Below are 21,342 nucleotides of genomic sequence, written 5' to 3' on the forward strand. Positions count from 1 at the left end.
ACTAATTTTAACTGCGATGTAAATTCAAACAACCATGTTGAAAGAATTGGATAGCCAGTGACATAATGCAACAGAATAGTTTGGTTTTTTCCAGTTATTATTATTATTATTCTTTTTAAAGATGAAGGTTGATTAGAGCATTTTTCTTTTCTTTTCTAAGGTGGGAGCATACCACCTGTAATGTGAAATTCCTAATCCAAACAAAAGCTATACAAGAACAAATAGATCTCTCTGGATCGGCCAGGTTGCTAAAAGAACAAAAACCTTTTTATTTTTATTTTTATTTTTGAAAAAAAAAGAAAAAAAGAAAAAGAGAGAGTGCCCAGCAAAATGAGGGCCCTCCCGCTTCATTTATAAAGAAATGTATACAACCTAGGCTGATTTTGGGCGGGGCGAACACCAGATTGAGGCCCCACCTATCAAATGCTATACATTTTTAGATTTTGAGATCCCTAATAGAACCTAGCCTGGCCTTGTCCAAAAGAAAACGCCCCCTAATCACCCGGGGGAGGAGATGGGCACTCGGAAAATCCTTGCCCATTTGCGACGAACTACCTTCTCTAGCCAATTCGTCAGGTGGCCCATTTCCTTGACACTGTGCATAAACTGCCATGAAGAGAGCTATAGAAAACCTCCTTATTAACCCTTCTTGGTCTCACTCGATCCTCATTTTAGAGTCAATAGGTGTATAATTGATAAGCAAGATACATACACTTAGATGGGGGAAGGCATCACCCTACCCCCTGAAAGATGTATGGACAAAATACAGAAAACAAACATGAACCTCACCAGAAGACATGATGGTTGTGCCTTTTATTATTATTAAATTTTTTTGTTTTTTTTGTTTTTTGTTTTTAGAGGTTAATGATTTTATTTTTTAAAAATTTTCGTTCAGTCACATGGGATGAAACGCTTTACAAGAGATGTTTTGGGCGGGGAAGGTACAAAACGCTACCCACGCCTATCATATACCCCTGCTACACAAATAATCGACACAAGCCTAACAAAAAACGGAAATCCCGTCATGATGCTTGTGCCTGCTAAACCCGTCCTTAAACCACTTCCTACAAATTTTTTTTTTTAAAATACTAATCCTCAGACAAACAATGCCTGATTTAAATGCACTATTACATGCTCTATGCTTATGCTTACTTCTTGGCATCGTTACCTCGATGTTTCTCCTACCTCTCAAAATAAATTGCCAAAAAAAAGAAAAAAAAAAGAAAAAAAAGAAAGAAAAGAAGAAAGATGGTCCAAAACATAATAATATATAGAGAAGCTCTGAACTCAAAGAGTGGTAATTAAATGGGTCCGTGAGCTATATGGTTCTATTTGAGCCAAGCCGAATGTACAATAAGATAGGGCTTCGTCTAAACCCTAGACTACTGATTATTCATAATTCAGCCATTGAATTCATATAATTGCTTTCTTTCCTCTCAACCTTCTCTAAACCGTTCATTTTCGGTACCATTTATGTGAAAGTTAATATCCTTTGATATATAATCCAGAATTCTTGGACTCTGGTGTATCAATGGCCCACATCTTGCCAGATTATCTCAGTATTTGGTCCGCTTGAGTTCTCTGCTTGGTAGGGTTAGCAGCTCTGATCTCGGAAGGATGTCTACAGTCTTTATTTATTTATTTTTTTCCTGTCCTTTTTTGAGTTTGCTCCTTAGTCTATATGATAGGTGAGGCCCGATGTTTTTGTGGAGCCCACCTGAAAAACAGGTCTGTACATACTTGTTTCATTATCAATGGAAAGTTTCGGTTTTAAAAAAAAAAATGTGGGTCCAGCTAGATCATTGGTTCCCATGAGCTTAGCCAATTTACGCATGTAATGGACCCTGAAGGAGATGATAGGAAGGGGCGCATCGTACTTCAGTGTTGCTTATGAGAGCAATGCTTGCAAAAATCTTCACTTAGATGTAGCGAGGCCTTTGACTCCAATCCATTGCATGGTAGGTTGAGAGAGAGAGAGAGAGAGAGAGAGAGAGAGAGAGAGAGAGAGAGAGAGAGCCATGAATGGAGGCGGATTTGAAATCCGACGAGAGCCATGAATGGAGGCGGATTTGAATTCCGACGATGCATGTCAAGTTGCAATGCAATAGGCTGTACGTGGACAATCCATCTATATCCAACTTGTGTAATCCTCCACCACTTCCAATTCAAGAGTTGTATAGAGAGAGATAGTCGTGAAGTGAGTGAGTCATCCGAGGCTCTTGCTCTGACAATTTCAAAACCTTATAACAAGGATGCGGGTTTTCAGACGGTTTAGATTAGGTGTGCACATAACTCCTCTCTCTCTCTCTCTCTCTCTCTCTCACACACACACACACACACACATAAAATTCTTTCGAGGAAGGTAGTACCCCACCTGTAACTACATAGATCTAAAAGGAAGATTACACTTATCCGGGGTTCTCCAACTCGATCAAACCTTTTAGATCAAAGCCACAAAACGAATACAACTCCAAAACAAACATTAAAAAAAGAAAAAAAACCAACATGCACAGAAATGAAACCCTCCTTTGTCCAGTGTCAATAGACCTCTAATTTCCCTTGGAAGCTCGTCCCTCCACTAAAACTTCACAACTCCCTATTGCCTTCCCCACCGCCACTAACCAATTATGCAAGACTGCCAGCCATTGAATTGCTTAATTTCCCTGTAAATATGCTGAACGTTATATATATGTTGAGGGTTTACATGCACTTACTTTTTACTCAACACATACCACAATTTCTATGGCCAAGAGGAGAATGTGTAAAGATCTCCTAGTCCTTATATACGTATGTATAGAGGCCTTATTGTGATATATTAAATAAGAAATATTCAATAAAAGGGAAATTCTTCTACCACATTTTTCATGTCCCTCTTCCTCTTCTCCCAGTTTCTTATTTGTGTCGAAGTGTAAGTGTCCAAAGCCTCTTTGCTAATGCAAGTAATAATCACCTTTGAGTCTGACTTTATATTGACCCTTTCATGACCATTTTCTCTTCTGTGCACATAATTATTACACTATCTAGCAATGCCTTGGCCTCCATTTATGTATTAGAGATGTAGCGCACCTACCGAATAAATGTGATTAGATATGTGCATGCATTCTTCGAGCTCCTTCAATAATCAATAACTCATCTTTTGTATCTCTTATATTTAAGGGACCCGCTCAAACTCTATGATTGATTAAATGTGTTTGCTTGCTAATGCACATGATATCAGCCCCAAGGGATTGGATTATCTTTTCATGGGGTCAATATGATCTGTTGTTTTCTTGCATACACCTCTTTTTTGACTTTTAGGGCTGGAATAGGACTTTCTAGGCCTACATGTTGAGATGGTCTGATGATTGGTATTGTCCATGTTGGAGATGCTGTGCTATACATGCCGGCATGAGAAACTTCACATGAACTTGTGATTCTTAGGTGTGGATGGATTTAGCACATCAAAAGAAAATTTTCATTGCCTCATGTCCAACTCTATAAATTAGATGCCAGGATCATTCTTGAACCCTTTGTTTCTGGATGAAGTACAAAAATTGGAAGAAGGATGTGATTAGATTTCACTTGGAACTTTGGAGTACTTGAATCTTCTTCCCTTGGAGATCTCTTGAAGTAACTGATTCGTCTAAAAGATTTGGGCTTATTGGATGCCATGCTTGAATAATTCAAGAAAATAATTCTACAGGGTAGGTTATAGCTGGTGTAAGCTTTAATCATTCATTGTATTCCCGGATGGTTACATGATCTGAACTGTTTATCGTGTGGGTTGTTGCGGTATGATCCTTTGACCAACAATGTCTTCAATTTCTAGGGTTAGGTAATCTGAGGAGGGCGTTTTGTAGAGGGCCAACTGAGGGCGTAGGGTATATGATAGCTAGACTATTCTGAGCTACTTATTTTGGGCTCAGGGTTGGCTTGAATCTTTTCGGGGCAGGGTGTATGGCTCAGTTTGTTTGGGGCTAGCTACACAAAAATCCATTTCACCATTCCACAATTAATATGATAGAACATATCTTCAATTAAACCACAGGACATTAAGTATTTTCTTATCACTTCCACCCATATTCTGTTAGGTCTTCTCCTTGATTTTTTATAGCTTTCAAGTTGAGTCAGTGCATTCCTTTTTAAGTTGAGTCAGTGCATTCCTTTTTAACCGGTGGAGTTCTTGGTCTCAATTGCACATTGCCAAACCATTTAAGTCTGCTTTTCTTAATTTTAAGTTTTTTTTTTTTTTCTATTGGTCCTACTTTGAAGTTCTCTTGAATGTATATTACCTATTGGTGCTACTTAGAAGTTCTTTCAAATGCATTTTTAAGTTTCCTCAAATGCATGACTAAGAATATCACATAAACAGTACCAAAATGAGTTCAACTCATTTTATCCTTTTTTTTGTTTGAACAAGAATTTGTATATATATTCAGAAGAAACCACAACAAAATTTAGACGGACCTAGGAAAACTAAAAACCACCCCGGCCACCTATCATATCCATATACAAGCCCCACCAAAATGAGTTCAACTCATTTTATCCTGTCACCTGAACAGGCCCTTCAATTTTGTTTGGATAAAAAACTTTTAGAGATCTTGTTTTTGGATAGGGATTTATAAAATAGATGTCTTAAATCTGGAAAAATTTTGAATTTTCGTGATCCTCGACTAGTCGAAGGTCAAGCTCGACTAGTCGAAGCTTCGACTGGTGTTGAGACTCAAATATTGCATAATTTTCTCCATTTATATCTTGGTTTTATGAACATAAATCATCTTAATATTCCATTTTACTCATGTATGTGTTGCAAGGTGAATTTAAGAGTTTGGATTAAAAAAGGGTACTAAAAAGTAAGAATTTGATGCTAAAAAATCACCGAGTCAAGGGATAGATCTTAGGAAACTAAGATTGAAGAATTCATATGCTAAAGATCTAAGAAAACCAAGTGAGGAATGAAAAGAATCGAAGATTTGAAGTGAAGAATCCTGAAATCGTCCTGAAAAGTGTATTGTAAAGCTCTGAAGTCTATTTTGGAAAACTACGCAGCAGGAAGTCTGTTTTAAATTAACTATGCAGCGACAAGTCTATTTTGAGAAAGTACGTATATTTGAGGTGTTTTTTAGGGTTTTCAACTTTATACGAAAATTGGAGTTCCCTACTTATAAATAGGGCCTCCTAGGGCATTCTTAAACATCATTAGAAGCATTTCAGAGCAATATTTATGGTTTTGTAAGAGTTTTTATTTTTATTAAAGCTTTATAAGTTGTTTCTTTTATTTTAGATCTTTTTTATTTGCATTTTTTTCTTCTTTCTTTCTTGTTACTTTTTATTTCTGTAATTTAATTATGTTTTTCTAAGTTTCTTCTAGCCCAAGCTAGAAGGGAAGCACATGGGTTTAATATTTTTTTAAGTTATGATGACTGATTGTTTTAATGATTAGAAGAATGGTGTATGCATGTTATCTATTATTTAGGTTTTATTTTTTTATCCTCTTGTGAGATCCATATGTTTCCATAATATGAGATCCACATTGATGGATAGGCTTACCCTAAATCAATCAGATTTCCTAGATAGGAGATGTTCTCAACTTGTTATATTTCTTTGATATTCATTATCGTATAGATATTGAATACTTAAAATCACTGGCGCTTGAGAATATATGTCAATGGTGCAAATCCATTATTTTCTAATCTTTTATATCATTTATTAAAATATTTAAAGTGTTTTATTTTCCAATTAGGCTGACCATAGTGTTCAGATCCTAATTGTGTTATCCAAGTCATCATGATTTTGGAACATTAACCTATGTGTGGAACTTTGAAGCATGGGTGTTATTTTATTCAGTTGAATTACATCCATTCAAAAATCTCAAAATCAAATCATCAGATTAATTTTTATTACTTAATTTGTTTTGCATTTGATTATTTTTTTCTTCTCACAATTCATCTCCCTGTGGGATCGACCCTGTATTCACGGGATACCACTTACGAACCTCTGCACTTGGAGGCAAGCAATCAAGTTTTTGGCGCCGTTGCCGGAGAGAGACTGAGATAGATTAGATCTGTGCAAGATAGTTAAGGTAAGTTTTCTTCTAAACCCTCCAGATTTTCTGTAGATTTTTTTATTTTTTTTATTTTTTCTTTTTCTTTGAAAATAAATTCAGTTGGGTCTTTTCAGCACTAACTATGACATAAGGTTGCCCTGCTTGGGATTTTATCACCCAAGTGCTATGGTTGTCCTACAGTTGCTGTTTGATCACAAAGATCATCCGCTGAATCTATTTTCCAGATTAGCATAGTTTAATTTCTGCATTAGTTTTATTTTTATTTATTTATTATTATTATTTTTTTTAATTTTTTTTGTGGATTGAACCCTCATGGTCGGCCCTGCCACCTGGGTTGTTGATTTATTTTGCTTTGTGGACTGAACCCTCATGGTCGGCTCTGTCACCTGGGTTGTTGATTTATTTTGCTTTGTGGACTGAACCCTCATGGTCGGCTCTGCCACCTGGGTTGTTGATTTATTTTGCTTTGTGGATTGAACCATCATGGTCGGCTCTGCTACCTGGGTTATTATTATTATTTTTTGCTTTGTGGACTGAACCCTCATGATCGGCTCTGCCACCTGGGTTGTTGATTTATTTTGCTTTGTGGACTGAACCCTCATGGTTGGCCCTGCCACCTGGGTTGTTGATTTAAGTTTTTATTTTTATTTTAAGTATCATACTTGCAATTTGAATTAGTGGTATTTGTTGTGTGGTGTGGATGGTTTATGTCCCGTTGGAGTAGGGATCAAAATAATCGACTCTCCTCTGGAGGGGGACTAGTTCCAGGCCTTTATTATTCACTTAGAAGAGGCACTCAACATCACTTGGATTCCCTGGCAGACCCAGTTGATAATCCAAATCTAAATCTGCCAGATCCAACTATAAATCAAAATAGAGAAAATCAACATAATCCTCCTCTTGATGATGAAAATGAAGTTCATAGGAATGTGTTAAACCAACCACGGACTTTACGTGAACATTTACACCTTGAGAGATCAACTTTACCATCTTGCATAGTGTTCCCTGCTCACACAGGGAACATTGATTTTAAACCAGGAGTGATTCAATTAATTCCTAAATTTCATGGCTTAGATTCTGAAAGCCCCTACTTGCACCTCAAGGACTTTGAGGAAGTAATTGCAACGTTACAAGTAAACAATGGCAATAGGGATGTACTTAAGCTTAGGTTATTCTCATTTTCTCTAAAGGATCGGGCCAAAGCATGACTCAACTCTCTTAGACCTAATACCATCATTTCATGGCAAGCCTTAAGTAGACAGTTTTTGAAAAAGTTCTTTCCCGAGCACAAAACAAATGCACTAAAATAAGAAATCATGTCATTCTCCCAAAAGGGGAATGAACTGTTTTTTCAAGCTTGGGAGCGCTTCAAAGACATTCTAATTACTTGTCCACATCATGGTTATGAACCATGGCACGTGATTGATGTTTTCCGAAAGGGGCTCACCATGGATACCCGTCAGTTCATAAAGATGATGTGTGGTGGAACTTTTCTTGACAAAGATCATAATGAGGCTTGAGATTTTTTAGATATGTTAGCAGAGAATACGCAGACATGGGATGTCTCTGCTAAATCAGACCAAATTAGACCCATTCCTAGAAAGAAAGCGGGAATGTATGTCCTAAGAGAGGAAGACGACCTTAATGCAAAATTCGCTGCATTGGCTAGAAAGGTCGAAGCCTTGGAAATTAAGAAGGTTGATATGGTTAAAGCAAGCACTTAGGTAATTTTTGTAGCATTTGTGGTGTTATAGACCATGACACAAAGGATTGTCCAATAATCTCAGTTGTACAAAATATCACGCATGAGTATGATCAAGCAAATGTTATAAATAATTACCAAAGGTCAGTTATGCAACTAATGAGAAACACGTATAATCTAAATTAGCGTAACCATCCTAATCTTAGTTGGAGGAATGGACCACAAATTAATGCGCTTAATACACCTCAAATGCCTCCACAAAATAACTTCTTTGGGGCACCTAACAATGCACATATGTGCCCCCACCAAAGCGTCATCTGTGGAGGATGCATTGACCACATTCATGAACTCTCAATCTCAAATGAATCAGTCTCTAATCCAATCAAATCAGGAATTAAAGACAGCTGTGGCTAAGATTGAGACTCAACTAAATGCTAGGGAAAAAGGCACCCTTCCTTCTCAACCTGTGCCAAACCCTCGAAACACATATTTCATTGGAAACTTAAATCCAAGTGAATTACATCATGAATAAGCTAAGGCCATCATTACCTTAAGAAGTGGAAAAGAGGTCGATAACAAGATAATGCAACCGGTAGAAATACCGGAGGATGAGCCACTGTCTCAAGAAAATGATGAACCGACTATGGTTCAAGAGCCGCAACAGCAAAAGGATAAAGAGACTAAGTCATATGAGCCTCCAGTTCCATTCCCATCTAGACTTCGGAATCCAATTATCCCCATGAAATATCAAGAGGTGTTGGATGTGCTCCAAAAGGTTACTGTCAATATTTCTCTGCTTGATGCCATTAGACAATTTCCATCATATGCTAAATATCTCAAGGACTTGTGCACTGTAAAGAGAAAATTAAATGTGCACAAAAAGGCCTTCCTTACTGAGAAAGTGAGCTCTATCATTCAACAAAGGGTTGTACCCAAATACAAAGACCTGGGAAGTCCCACTATTCCTTGTATTATTAGAAATTTTCAAATTGAGCATGCTGTTGAGGGTCAAATATGGCATATTAGACCCCAGTTATTGCTTGGATTTACGAACATGATACCGTTTAATGGCCCGCTTTAATCATGCTTGTGATGCAGAGTATATTTATGAGCATGGACTGAAAAGGAAGCTTAGAGCATGGATTTAACGCTCTGATGACACTAACGGCAAGGGATGGACTCCAGGGGACCAAGATCGACGGAATTACATGCCAGGAATCCGCGAAAATCGAGAAATTGAGCTCAAGCGGCCTGAAAGTCAACCAGAATGCAAGATCACTGGGTTCCCACAATCCGCTCAGCTCGAAACTTCATACATGGCCTGAGGAACATAAATTAACCGTACATGTCGAATTTCATCCGTTCGATCCCTGTGGAAATGGCCCAACAGATAGATCAGCCCCTAAAACTCTGATTTTGGGCCCACCTGCTATCTGGATATGCTTCAAATTTGGTCTCAACTGTTGAAATGAGATGAGAAAATGGACGGACGGAGCAAATTTCTCGTGAACATCACAGTGGACCCCACGTGCGACATGCGTGTACATAGCACTTTCGCATGCGAGTCGCACCGAACTGGGACTCCCAGTCAAAGTCGGCTGGCCCGACTTCTTTCCGCACCAGAACAGCGGACGCACCAGGGTCTGCTGGTCTCTCTCAGTGGGGCTCACCACTCATTCAAATCACCAATCTGAACCGTTCATTCATCCCGTGGGGTAGCTACAACCTTCGCCTAGGTGAAGTTTTGATCCCATGCACACACACACAGGTAGATTGCATGTAAACACAGGAATAGACGTGGGAACAAAGATCACATGGGCCACACCGAATCCAACATGAAGCCAGCCATTTCTTACTATTTTTTCGATGTGATTACAATGGACGGAGTGGATTTCATAGAAACTAAAAGGATTGGGTCCCACCAACAGCCAGTGCAAGAAGCGCTGGATCTGTTTCGTAGTCCGTAAAATTCGGACGCTGTGGGCCCCTGTGTTCTTCTGATCACCGTCGGATTGATGATCCAGACCATCCACATGCTTCAACAGATGGCCATAGCCCTAGCCAAGGTGTCAGAATCAACAAATATGTTGATTTCGCGCCGCAAAATCAAATCAAACGGAGGCTATTTTGCTGCAAAAAATAGAGATCGCGCGTCCGGTTTCTGCTGTGTAAAACTTCCGCATTGAGTGCGAAAACTCCAGCCGGTCTTTGCTGCCTATAAAGAGAGAGAAAGAGAGGGTAAGATCCGATCTACGGCTGGGACGTCAGAAGTAGAGGGAGAGAGAGAGAGAGTAATTCGATTTTTTTTTTCTGTTTTTACTATTTTTTTAAGATCATAGCCTCATCATGTTCATGATAGGCTAAACCTCTTAGCTAGGGCTAAGAGGTGAAGCTTGTAGTCTGATGGGAGAATCTTTCGCTTGTGCTTTTTGTTTATACTGAACTGATGTGGATTTTAGTTTATTAATGGGAATGTTTTTAGTTTTTAATGGTCTGTTGTGACTGAAATTACAATGGGTTTGTGATAGCTTTGAGCATATTCCTTTCCTTTTTTATGTTTATGACGTCAGGAAGCCCTATTGTTCACCATCGTCTCCTGGGCATGGTTGGATGACGGTGTCCTTCCTAACCTTCATAGCATATTAATTGGTTAGTAATTAGTTCAATTCTGTTGTGTACTCTGTCTCATGGGTATGGTCTGGTGATGGAATCCATTCTAATTCATATACCTTTCATCTCTTTAAAATTATATCAGAGGAAGTTCAGTTTAATTTTCATGATTCTTGAAGCAGGCATAAGATCTCCCTGATCTCTACAAGTGGATCCTCTGAATCCTTAGTTTCTTATCTCTGATTTCTCTTAAGTTTTACATAATTATTTCATAATTATTTCCTAAATTCCATTCGATTTAGATTTTATCTTAGGCTAGTTCTATTTCTACCTAGTTTCAGGTAACGTACAAGTCTCAGTCCCTTGGGATTCGACCTCGGTCTCACCGAGTTTATTACTACATCACAACCCTGCACTTGGGGAGTGAACACATGCTTTACTAGATTTGGGTGCAAGTGTCAACTTAGTACCTTATTCGGTTTACAAACAAATGGGGTTAGGCAAGCTTAAACCAACCACGATTACACTCCAACTCGCTGACCGCTCTATTAAGGTACCAAGGGGAATTTTAGAATCTAACTTTGTTTCCTAATTTATTTTTAGAAATTTTCTACTTGTAGAATTTTTGTTTAGAAACTAACTTTCCTATTTTGTAGGCTTTTAAGATAGAAATTTCTAATTCGGTAAGTTCTTTCTCTACTTTCAATTTTTCAGATCTCTTTTAGTAACTTACTTTCTAGTTTAGGACTTTCCTAATTTATTTTAGAAATTTCCACTTTCTTTTTGAAATTTCTTCCTTTAGAAACTAGTCTACTTCTATCTTTTTAAGAATTTCCTAATTCTAAACCTCCTCTTTAGAAACTGACTTGTTTTATTTTCTTTTAGAGGTTTTTAACTGAGGGACTCCAAATTGGTAACTTCTTTCCAACCCTCTCTTTCTTTTTAGATTTTCTTTTCCTTTCTTAGGATTAAGTTTCGAATTTGATTGAGGGTTGCGAGTGTTTCATGCCCAAGTGGGCCCGTGACAACACTCGATATCTCTTGATTGAAGGAGGATTGGTTGAGGGGTTAACTATCCATCGTAGGACTAAACACCACTCGAAATCCCCTGAGTTAATTGAAGTGATGGCTGAAAACCAACCTCTTCTACCCTAACCTAGGGTGGAGGACATTCAGGATGAGAATAAAGTGCATCAAGCACCCCCGCCACGTACTTTACGAGATTATTTACAACCAGCGGGGGTGAGTACGCCCTCATGCATGATTTTTCTTGAAAATACAGGACGTATGGACATCAAGCTAGGGGTTATCCAACTCCTTCCTAAGTTTCATGAGCTTGAATCTGAAGAACCATATCTACATTTGAAAGAGTTTGATGAGATCATAGCCACTTTATATTTTCAAAATGTGTTTGAGGACACAGTCAGGCTGAGACTCTTTCCTTTTTCCTTAAAGGAGAAGGCTAAGACGTGGTTACATTCACTGCATCCTAGATCCATTGGCACATGGAATGATATACAAAAGGAATTTATAAAGAAATTTTTTCCACATCATAAAATGATTACCCTTAGAAAAGCAATCATGAACTTCACCCAAAAAGAGGATGAAACATTTTACCAATGTTGGGAAAGGTTCAAGGATTTGGTCAGTTCGTGCCCACAACACGACTTTGAAACATGGCGCATTACAAATTTTTTCTACGATGGACTAACATTTTTCATGCACCAAATGGTCGAGACAATGTGTAATGGAGAATTCATTAATAAAATGTCGACGAGGTATGGGATTACCTTGATAGTCTTGCTAAAAAAACACAATCATGGGATTATTACCCAAAATCGAACACCACGTCTAGGCCGACTCAATTAAAGGAGAAAGGTGGATTGTATCTCTTGAAAGAAGAGGATGATCTCAAGTGTAAAGTGACTACGATTATAAGGAAAGTTGAGGCCATGGAAGGAAAGAAGGATAAGGTTAATGAAAGTGTTTGCGGCATTTGTGATTGCAACATTCATACAACTGAAAATTGTCCTACAATACCTGCCTTTCGAGAAGTGTTGAATGAACAATCCAATGCTGTAAATACTTATCAAAGACCTTTCAATAGACCGACCTCTAATACGTACAATCCTGGTTGGAAAAATCATCCAAACTTTAGTTGGAGAAATGGACAAACTGCTACTCCTCAAAGTTTCTTCAATCAAAATCCAAATCAGGGGAAACCTCAAGAAGAACCGGTTTAAAATTTCATGCAAGAGCTGACCTAGGCAATGCGAGATTTTATGCAAAAGATGAATTCATGTATGACGGTTATAGAAAAGGGGATGCTTCCTACACAACCGCTCCCTAATCCTAAACCGCATTACAAGATAAGTAATCTCAGCTTTTCAAATCAAATGGAGCATGCTAAATCCATCACCACTCTTAGGAGTGGGAAGATCATTGATAAAATCCTTTCAGTTAGGCTCGAAAAGCCTTAAGAACCAGAAGAGGACAACAATGATGGATCTAGTGAGGCCCTACAAAAATCAGAACCGAAACTTTTAGAAAAGCTAGTTGCTCCATTTCCTCAACGGTTAGTCGCACCAAAACTTCTCCCTAACTCTCAAGATATCCTAGATGTATTGAAACAAGTGAAGGTCAACATTTCTCTACTTGATGTCGTAAAACAGATACCTTCATATGCCAAATTCCTGAAAGACTTATGCACGACCAAACGATGACAGAATATTCAAAAGAAGATCTTCTTGACTGAGAAAGTGAGTGCCATCCTAAAGCAAGACGTGCCACAGAAATTCAAAGATCCCGGTAGCCCAACCATATCATGTGTAATCGGGGACCATCGAATTGATCATGCACTTCTTGACTTAGGAGCGAGCGTCAATTTGATTCCCTACTCGGTATACAAACAGTTAGGTTTGGGTGAATTAAAACTCACCTTAACCACACTACAACTTGCTGATCGCTCTGTTCGTGTACCAAGAGGGATAATTGAGGATGTATTGGTCCAAGTTGATAGATTTTACTACCCTGTAGATTTTATCATCCTAGACACTGAACCCATCAATAACATGAGCACTCAGATTCCCGTCATTCTTGGTCGCTCATTCCTTGCCACTTCAAATGCAATTATCAATTGCAGGAATGGTGTCATGACTATGTCCTTTGAGAATATGACATTGGAGTCAAACATCTTTTTCAATAACGGCAGAAACTCAAAGGATGATGATGATTTCCACGACATTAACATGATTGACTCTTTAGTGGAAGATACGACACTTCTGACCTAATTCTCTGACCCTCTAGAGATGTACCTGGCCCACTCCCATGACTTTGATGATGACATAATTAGGGAGACGTGTGCCTTGCTTGATACTGCACCGATACTTGAAGTTAACCGGTGGAGGCTACAATTTGAAGAGTTGCCCCAAACTGATGTAGTGCCTCCACTGTCTAACCTCAAGCTACTGAAGCTTGATCTAAAACCTTTGCCCTCTGATTTAAAATATGTCTATTTAGGTCAAGATGAGACATAGTCGGTGGTGATCTCTGCCCACCTGAAGAAAGAACAGGAGAGTGCTCATATCTACTCTCATTGAGTATAAGGGAGCCCTTGGATGGACGATAGCGGACCTCAAGGGAATCGACCCCTCGATTTGTACTCACCGCATTTATCTTGAGGATAATGCGAAGACCGCTCGGCAATCACAACGTAGACTAAATCCAAACATGAGGGAAGTGGTTAAGGCCGAGGTTCTTAAACTATTAGATGTGGGTATCATATACCCCATATCAGATAGTCAATGGGTGAGTCCAACTCAGGTGGTTTCTAAGAAGTTCGGGATCACCATCATAGCCAATGCCAATAATGAACTCGTGCCAACTAGAGTTACTACTGGTTGGAGAATGTGCATTGACTATAGGAAGCTGAAAACCGTCACGAGGAAAGACTACTTTCCTTTGCCATTCATTGATCAAATCTTGGAAAGGCTAGCCGGTCATTCCTATTACTGTTTCCTTAACGGGTATTCGGGCTACAATCAGATTGAAATCGCCCCTGAGGATCAGGAAAAGACCACATTTACATGTCGTTACGGCACCTTTGCCTACAGAAGGATGCCATTCGGATTATGTAATGCCCCTGCCACCTTTCGGCGTTGTATGATGAGTATCTTTTCTGACATGGTGGGAAAATATCTAGAGGTCTTCATGGACGATTTCTCTGTTTTCGGTTCATCTTTCAGCAAGTGTTTAGAAAGTCTTAAATGTGTGCTGAAAAGATGTGAAGAAAAGAACTTGGTACTTAATTGGGAGAAGTGTCATTTCATGGTTCATAAGGGAATTGTCATTGGACATATTATCTCGTCCAAAGGAATGGAGGTGGATAAGGCAAAAATCGATCTTATCTCTAACCTGTCTCCACCCAAGAACATCAGAGATGTGCGATCCTTCTTAGGACACGCAAGGTTTTATGGACGATTCATAAAGGACTTTAGTCTCCTCTCTCGTCCCTTATGTAATCTTCTGCAAAAGGATGCACCATACGAGTGGACTGAGCAATGCCAGGAAGCTTTCACTAAGCTTAAGGGCATGTTAACCACTGCACCTATTAGCTTATGTGCGATGCTTTTGATTATGCTCTTGGAGCAGTTTTAGGCCAGAGAAAAGATAAGAGGTCCTACGTCATTCATTACGCAAGTAGAACTTTAAATTCTTTTCAAGTGAACTACTCGACTACGGAAAAGGAACTCCTAGCCGTAGTGTTCGCTTTGGATAAATTTAGGTCCTACCTGATCGGATCCAAGATCATTATTTACACAGATCATGCGGTACTTAAGTATCTTCTTTCTAAGAATGATTCTAAGCCCCGTTTGATACGATGGATCCTTCTACTCCAAGAATTTGATTTGGAAATTAAAGATAAAAAGGGAGTAGAGAACGTAGTGGCCGATCATCTGTCTCGCCTTAATACTTCTGATTCCCCTGAGGCGACTCATATTAATGACATGTTCCCTGATGAACAACTGTTCAGAGTCTCCCATTCGCCTTGGTTCGCTGATATTGCTAATTATCTTGCCACAGGTTCCATACCGACGCATTGGACTGCACAAGATAAGAAGAAATTCTTTACCAAGGTGTGCAAATTTTTCTGGGATGATCCATATTTATTCAAATATTGCCCAGACCAAATTCTAAGGAGATGTGTGCCAGATGACGAGTATCAGAGTGTCATCTCCTTCTATCATTCACAGGCCTGTGGTGGTCACTTTTCTACTAAAAAGACCACGGCCAAGATTTTATAGTGTGACTTTTATTGGCCCACTATGTTCAGGGACACTCATGGGTTTTGTAAGGCTTGTGAGTGTTGTTAAAAATTGGGAGCATTGTCCCGTCAAAATATGATGCCTTTGAATCCCATCCTTATCATAGAAGCATTTGACTGCTGGGGCATCGATTTCATGGGACCATTCCCCCAATCATTTGAAAATTTATATATTTTGCTCGCCGTAGATTATGTCACTAAATGGGTCGAAGCAATTTCATGCCGAAATAATGACCATCGCACGGTCATTAAATTCTTAAAAGAGAACATCCTTTCGTGGTTCGGGACGCCTCGAGCCATCATTAGTGATGGGGGCTCACACTTTTGTAATAGATCATTCGAGAGCTTAATGAAGAAATACGATATCTCTCATAAGGTGAGCACCCCATACCATCCACAGACAAGTGGACAAGCTGAGATTTCCAATAGGGAGATCAAACATATCCTAGAGAAAATGGTTAACCCTGATCGTAAGGATTGGTCAATCCGATTGACCGATGCCTTATGGGCATACCGTACTGCTTTTAAAACTCCTATTGGAATGTCTCCCTTTAGACTTGTCTATGGGAAAGCTTGTCACTTGCCTGTGGAGTTGGAACATAAAGCATACTGGGCGATCAAAAATTTGAATTTCAATCTGGACAACGCTGGCTCGCTACGTAAACTTCAATTAAATGAACTTGAAGAAATCCGGAATGATGCGTACGAGAACTCGAGAATTTACAAAGACAGAATGAAGGTGTTTCATAACCAACGTATTCTACGGAAATCATTCACACCTGGTCAGAAAGTCCTTTTGTATAATTCTCGATTACATCTCTTTCCAGGTAAGCTTCGATCTCGTTGGACTGGCCCTTACATTGTGGTCACTGCGTATCCTCATGGGGCCGTTGAGATAAGAGATCCCGACAATGGCAAGGAGTTTAAAGTAAATGGACATCGCTTAATGCCATTTGTCGAGAAATTTGATTCAGAGGACATGTCCATACCTCTGACTGATCCTGTTTACCAGGATTGATCTCCTAATCTAATGGAGGTATAGGTAAGTTTCTTGTTTTCATAGGACTAGGATAGTTTCCTTTATGTTGTTTTAGGATAGACGGTAAACTTAGCGCTCCTGGGAGCCAACCCAGCTTTTCATTCCGTTTCATTTTCCTAGTTAGTTCAATGTTTGTGGGTAATATTGCTGCAAACCCTCACGAGACTACAACTCGTCCACTAGGGGCAACCTAGGGGTTTAAAGGCTTGTTGCATACGCTAAATGCAATCGAGAGCACCTGTGAAAGTGATGTAGGTAGGATTTTATTTTTGTTATTTTTATTTTACTTCTATTGGTTTCTCTCTTGTGCTGACCCGCTCTTACGTAGATATCTTTGGAAAGCCTCTTGATTCTTTCGTCCAAGTACTATCTTTCCATCACTTCTCTTATATTTTCGTTGTCCCATGTGCATTGTATGCTTATTTCTTTTACATTGAGGATAATGTAGATTTTAGGTTGGGGGTGAGAGATTAGGTTTCCTAATCAGTGTTTTCTTGGTTTTGAGCAAAAATTGTGAAATTCTTTTAGAAATTCTTGTGAATTTGATGCGAATTTGACATCCATCTGTGACTTAGAATTTCAAGATCGTGATGTTGGTAATTTATGACTCTTGGATTCAGTTGTCTGTTAGATTTCACATTTAAGTTTAAATTGTTAATCCATGATTAGAAATTTTAAACATTGATTGAGTCATAATTTCACAAGACACATATCGCTTGCACATTAAGATTTCAGTTCGATATGGAATGTGTAACTTGGTAATTACTAAGCTTGAAAGGATTGAGCAAATAGTCTTCACCATAGGTTTGCTCCGTACAGGTGAAGGTTTGATTCCTCAAGGTTGACATTTAAAATTTTTTTTTTTTTTTGGGCGACTAGTTTTTACCATAGGTTTGCTCCCTATAAGTAAGGACTTGATTCCCCTCCCCATCGATGGAAAATCAAAAGCTAGAAGAATGAAAAGAAAAACTGTAAGGAAAGTTTGGTTGTCTTGAATACCCTTTTTGATTATCAATGTTATTAGGAATTTGACGACTGGATCTTTTAATGATGATAAGTCGAGATTACACTATACACCCATGAAACTCAATGTTTAGAATTATTCTAATTGATGGATTAATACCTTGAACTTGATATTGACATTTACCGTGTGCTTGAATCTAAGAGAAAGTTATGCCTAACATTCATGAAAATTAGAATTCTGGAATTTGGATAGTTTTTCAAAAATCACTCGAGAAATTCTCCTATGATTCTCAACTTAATTTTCGCATATTTTGCTCGGGACTAGCAAAATGCTAGGTAGGGGTTGTGTTAAGGGTCAAATATTGCATATTAGACCCCAGTTATTGCTTGGATTTACGAACATGATACCGTTTAATGGCCCGCTTTAATCATGTTTGTGATGCAGAGTGTATTTATGAGCATGGACTGAAAAGGAAGCTTAAAGCATGAATTTAACACTCTGATGACACTAAAAGCAAGGGACGGACTCCAGGGGACCAAGATCGACGGAATTACACGCCAGGGATCTGCGAAAATCGAGAAACTGAAGTTCAAGCGGCCTGAAAGTCAGCCAGAATGCAAGATCACTGGGTTCCCACTATCCACTCAGTTCGAAACTTCATACATGGCCTGAGGAACATAAATTAACCGTACATGTCGAATTTCATCCATTCGATCCCTGTGGAAATGGCCCAACGGACAGATCAGCCCCTAAAACTCTGATTTTGGGCCCACCTGCTATCTGGATATGCTTCAAATTTGGTCTCAACTGTTGAAATGAGATGAGAAAATGGACGGACGGAGCAGATTTCTCGTGAACATCACAGTGGACCCCACGTGCGACGTGCGTGTACATAGCACTTTCGCACGCGAGTCGCACCGGACTGGGACTCCCAGTCAAAGTCGGCTGGCCCAACTTCTTTCCGCACCAGAACAGCGGACGCACCAGCATCCGCCGGTCTCTCTCAGTGGGGCCCACTACTCATTCAAATCACCAATCTGAACCGTTCATTCATCCCGTGGGGTAGCTACAACCTTCGCCTAGGTGAAGTTTTGGTCCCATGCACACACACACAGGCAGATTGCATGTAAACGCAGGAATGGACGGTGAGAACAAAGATCGCATGGGCCACACCAAATCCAACATGAATCCAGCCATTTCTTACTGTTTTTTCGATATGATTACAATAAACGGAGTAGATTTTGTAGAAACTGAAAGGATTGGGTCCCACCAACAGCCAGGGCAAGAAGCGCTGGCTCTGTTTTGCAGTCCGTAAAATCCGAACGCTGTGGGCCCCTGTGTTCTTCTGATCACAGTCGGATTGATGATCCAGACCATCCACATGCTTCAACAGATGGCCATAGCCCTCACTAAGGTGTCAGAATTAACAAATATGTTGATTTCGCGCCGCAAAATCAAATCAAACGGAGGCTGTTTTTCTGCAAAAAACAGAGATCGCGCGTCCGGTTTCTGCTGTGTAAAACTTCCGCATTGAGTGCGGAAACTCCAGCCACCGCCTCTGGCACTCCAACCGGTCTTTGCTGCCTATAAAGAGAGAGAAAGAGAGGGTAAGATCCGATCTACGGCTGGGACGTCAGAAGCAGAGGGAGAGAGAGAGAGAGTAATTCGGTTTTTTTCTGTTTTTACTATTTTTTAAAGATTATAGCCTCATCATGTTCATGATAGGCTAAACCTCTTAGCTAGGGCTAAGAGGTGAAGCTTGTAGTCTGATGGGGGAATCTTTCGCTTGTGCTTTTTGTTTATACTGAACTGATGTGGATTTTAGTTTATTAATGGGAATGTTTTTAGTTTTTAATGGTCTGTTGTGACTGAAATTACAATAGGTCTGCGATAGCTTTGAGCATATTTCTATCCTTTTTTATGTTTATGACGTCAGGAAGCCCTGTTGTTCACCATCGTCTCCTGGGCATGGTCGGATGACGGTACCCTTCCTAACCTTCATAGCATGTTGATTGGTTAGTAATTAGTTTAATTCTGTTGTGTACTCTGTCTCATGGGCATGGTCTGGTGATGGAATCCATTCTAATTCATATACCTTTCATCTCTTTAAAATTATATCAGAGGAAGTTTAGTTTAATTTCCATGATTCTTGAAGCAGGCATAAGATCTCTCTGATCTCTACAAGTGGATCCTCTGAATTCCTAGTTTCATATCTCTGATTTGTCTTAAGTTTTATATAATTATTTCACAATTATTCCCTAAATTCCATTCAATTTAGATTTCATCTTAGGCTAGTTCTATATCTACCTAGTTTCAGGTAACGTACAAGTATCAGTCCCTTGGAATTCGACCTCGGTCTCACCGAGTTTATTACTACATCACAACCCTGCACTTGGGGAGTGAACACATGCTTTGCTAGATTTGGGTGCAAGTGTCAACTTAGTACCTTATTCGGTTTACAAACAAATGGGTTTAGGTGAGCTTAAACCAACCACGATTACACTCCAACTCGCTGACCGCTCTATTAAGGTACTAAGGAGAATTTTAGAGGACATACTAGTTCAAGTAGAGAAATTCTACTTCCCCGTGGATTTTATTGTACTAGACACTGAACCATGTATAAATGCTAGCGCTTAAGTTCCCATCATTTTAGGCCGCCCATTCCTAGCAACTTCAAATGCAATCATAAATTGAAGGAATGGAATGATGAACTTGTCTTTTGGTAACATGACTCTAGAGCTAAATATTTTCAATCTATGTAAGCAGCCCATTGATAATAATGAGATCCATGAGCTGAATTTCATGGACTGCTTGATAGAAGAAGAGGAATTGGAACCTAGTCTGACTGATGAATTGATTCAAGTAATTGGGGACTTGAAAAATTATAATTTAGAAAAAGTGCTTGCTGAAATTTCTGATGATAATGAGAGCACTACCACCTAGGACATTGGTATGTACCAATGGAGAACGCGCACTCAAATCCTATCTATCGAGGACTTGCGACCTCTGCCATCACCAACCAATGTTCCAAAGCTTGATTTAAAACCACTACCAAATGAGCTTAAGTATGTATACTTAGGTGAAAATAAAACTTATCCTGTGGTGATTTCTTCATTTTTAGAGAAAAATCAAGAGATTAAATTGTTAAAAGTTCTAAGGGACTACAAAGGAGCCTTGGGCTGGACCATTTTTGACATTAAAGGTATAAGCCCTTCCATATGCACCCATCGGATCCACCTCGATGATGACGCCAAACCAATTAGACAACCTCAAAGGCATCTCAATCCAAACATGATGGAAGTTGTAAAAAATGAAGTGATCAAATTATTAGATGTGAAAATTATCTACCCAATATCCGATAGTGTTTGGGTGAGTTCAACTCAAGTAGTCCCAAAGAAATCTGGAATAATTATTGTGCAGAATTCTAATAATGAACTCATACCAATACGTGTCACCACTGGTTGGCGTGTTTGCATTGACTATAGAAAATTGAACCAGGTCACAAAGAAGGACCATTTTCCTCTACCATTCATTGATCAAGTTTTAGAGAGGGTAGTAGGTCACTCATTTTATAGTTTTCTTGATGGATATTCCGGATATAACCAAATAAAGATAGCCCTAGAAGACCAAGAGAAAACCATGTTCACTTTTCCATTTG

At 39.2% G+C, this 21,342-nt stretch overlaps 2 non-coding genes across 2 annotated transcripts; both read right to left on the bottom strand.

Moving 5' to 3' along the window:
* Positions 1 to 7,344: 7,344 nt before the first annotated feature.
* LOC131234154 (small nucleolar RNA R71) lies at positions 7,345 to 7,451 on the bottom strand. Its single transcript, XR_009165562.1, has one exon. It is a non-coding gene; the product is annotated as a small nucleolar RNA R71 (small nucleolar RNA).
* Positions 7,452 to 11,921: 4,470 nt separating this feature from the next.
* LOC131234191 (small nucleolar RNA R71) lies at positions 11,922 to 12,028 on the bottom strand. The gene has a single exon (XR_009165599.1). It is a non-coding gene; the product is annotated as a small nucleolar RNA R71 (small nucleolar RNA).
* Positions 12,029 to 21,342: the final 9,314 nt, after the last annotated feature.

This window comes from Magnolia sinica, chromosome 18 (assembly GCF_029962835.1).
Source record: "Magnolia sinica isolate HGM2019 chromosome 18, MsV1, whole genome shotgun sequence".
Taxonomy (NCBI): domain Eukaryota; kingdom Viridiplantae; phylum Streptophyta; class Magnoliopsida; order Magnoliales; family Magnoliaceae; genus Magnolia; species Magnolia sinica.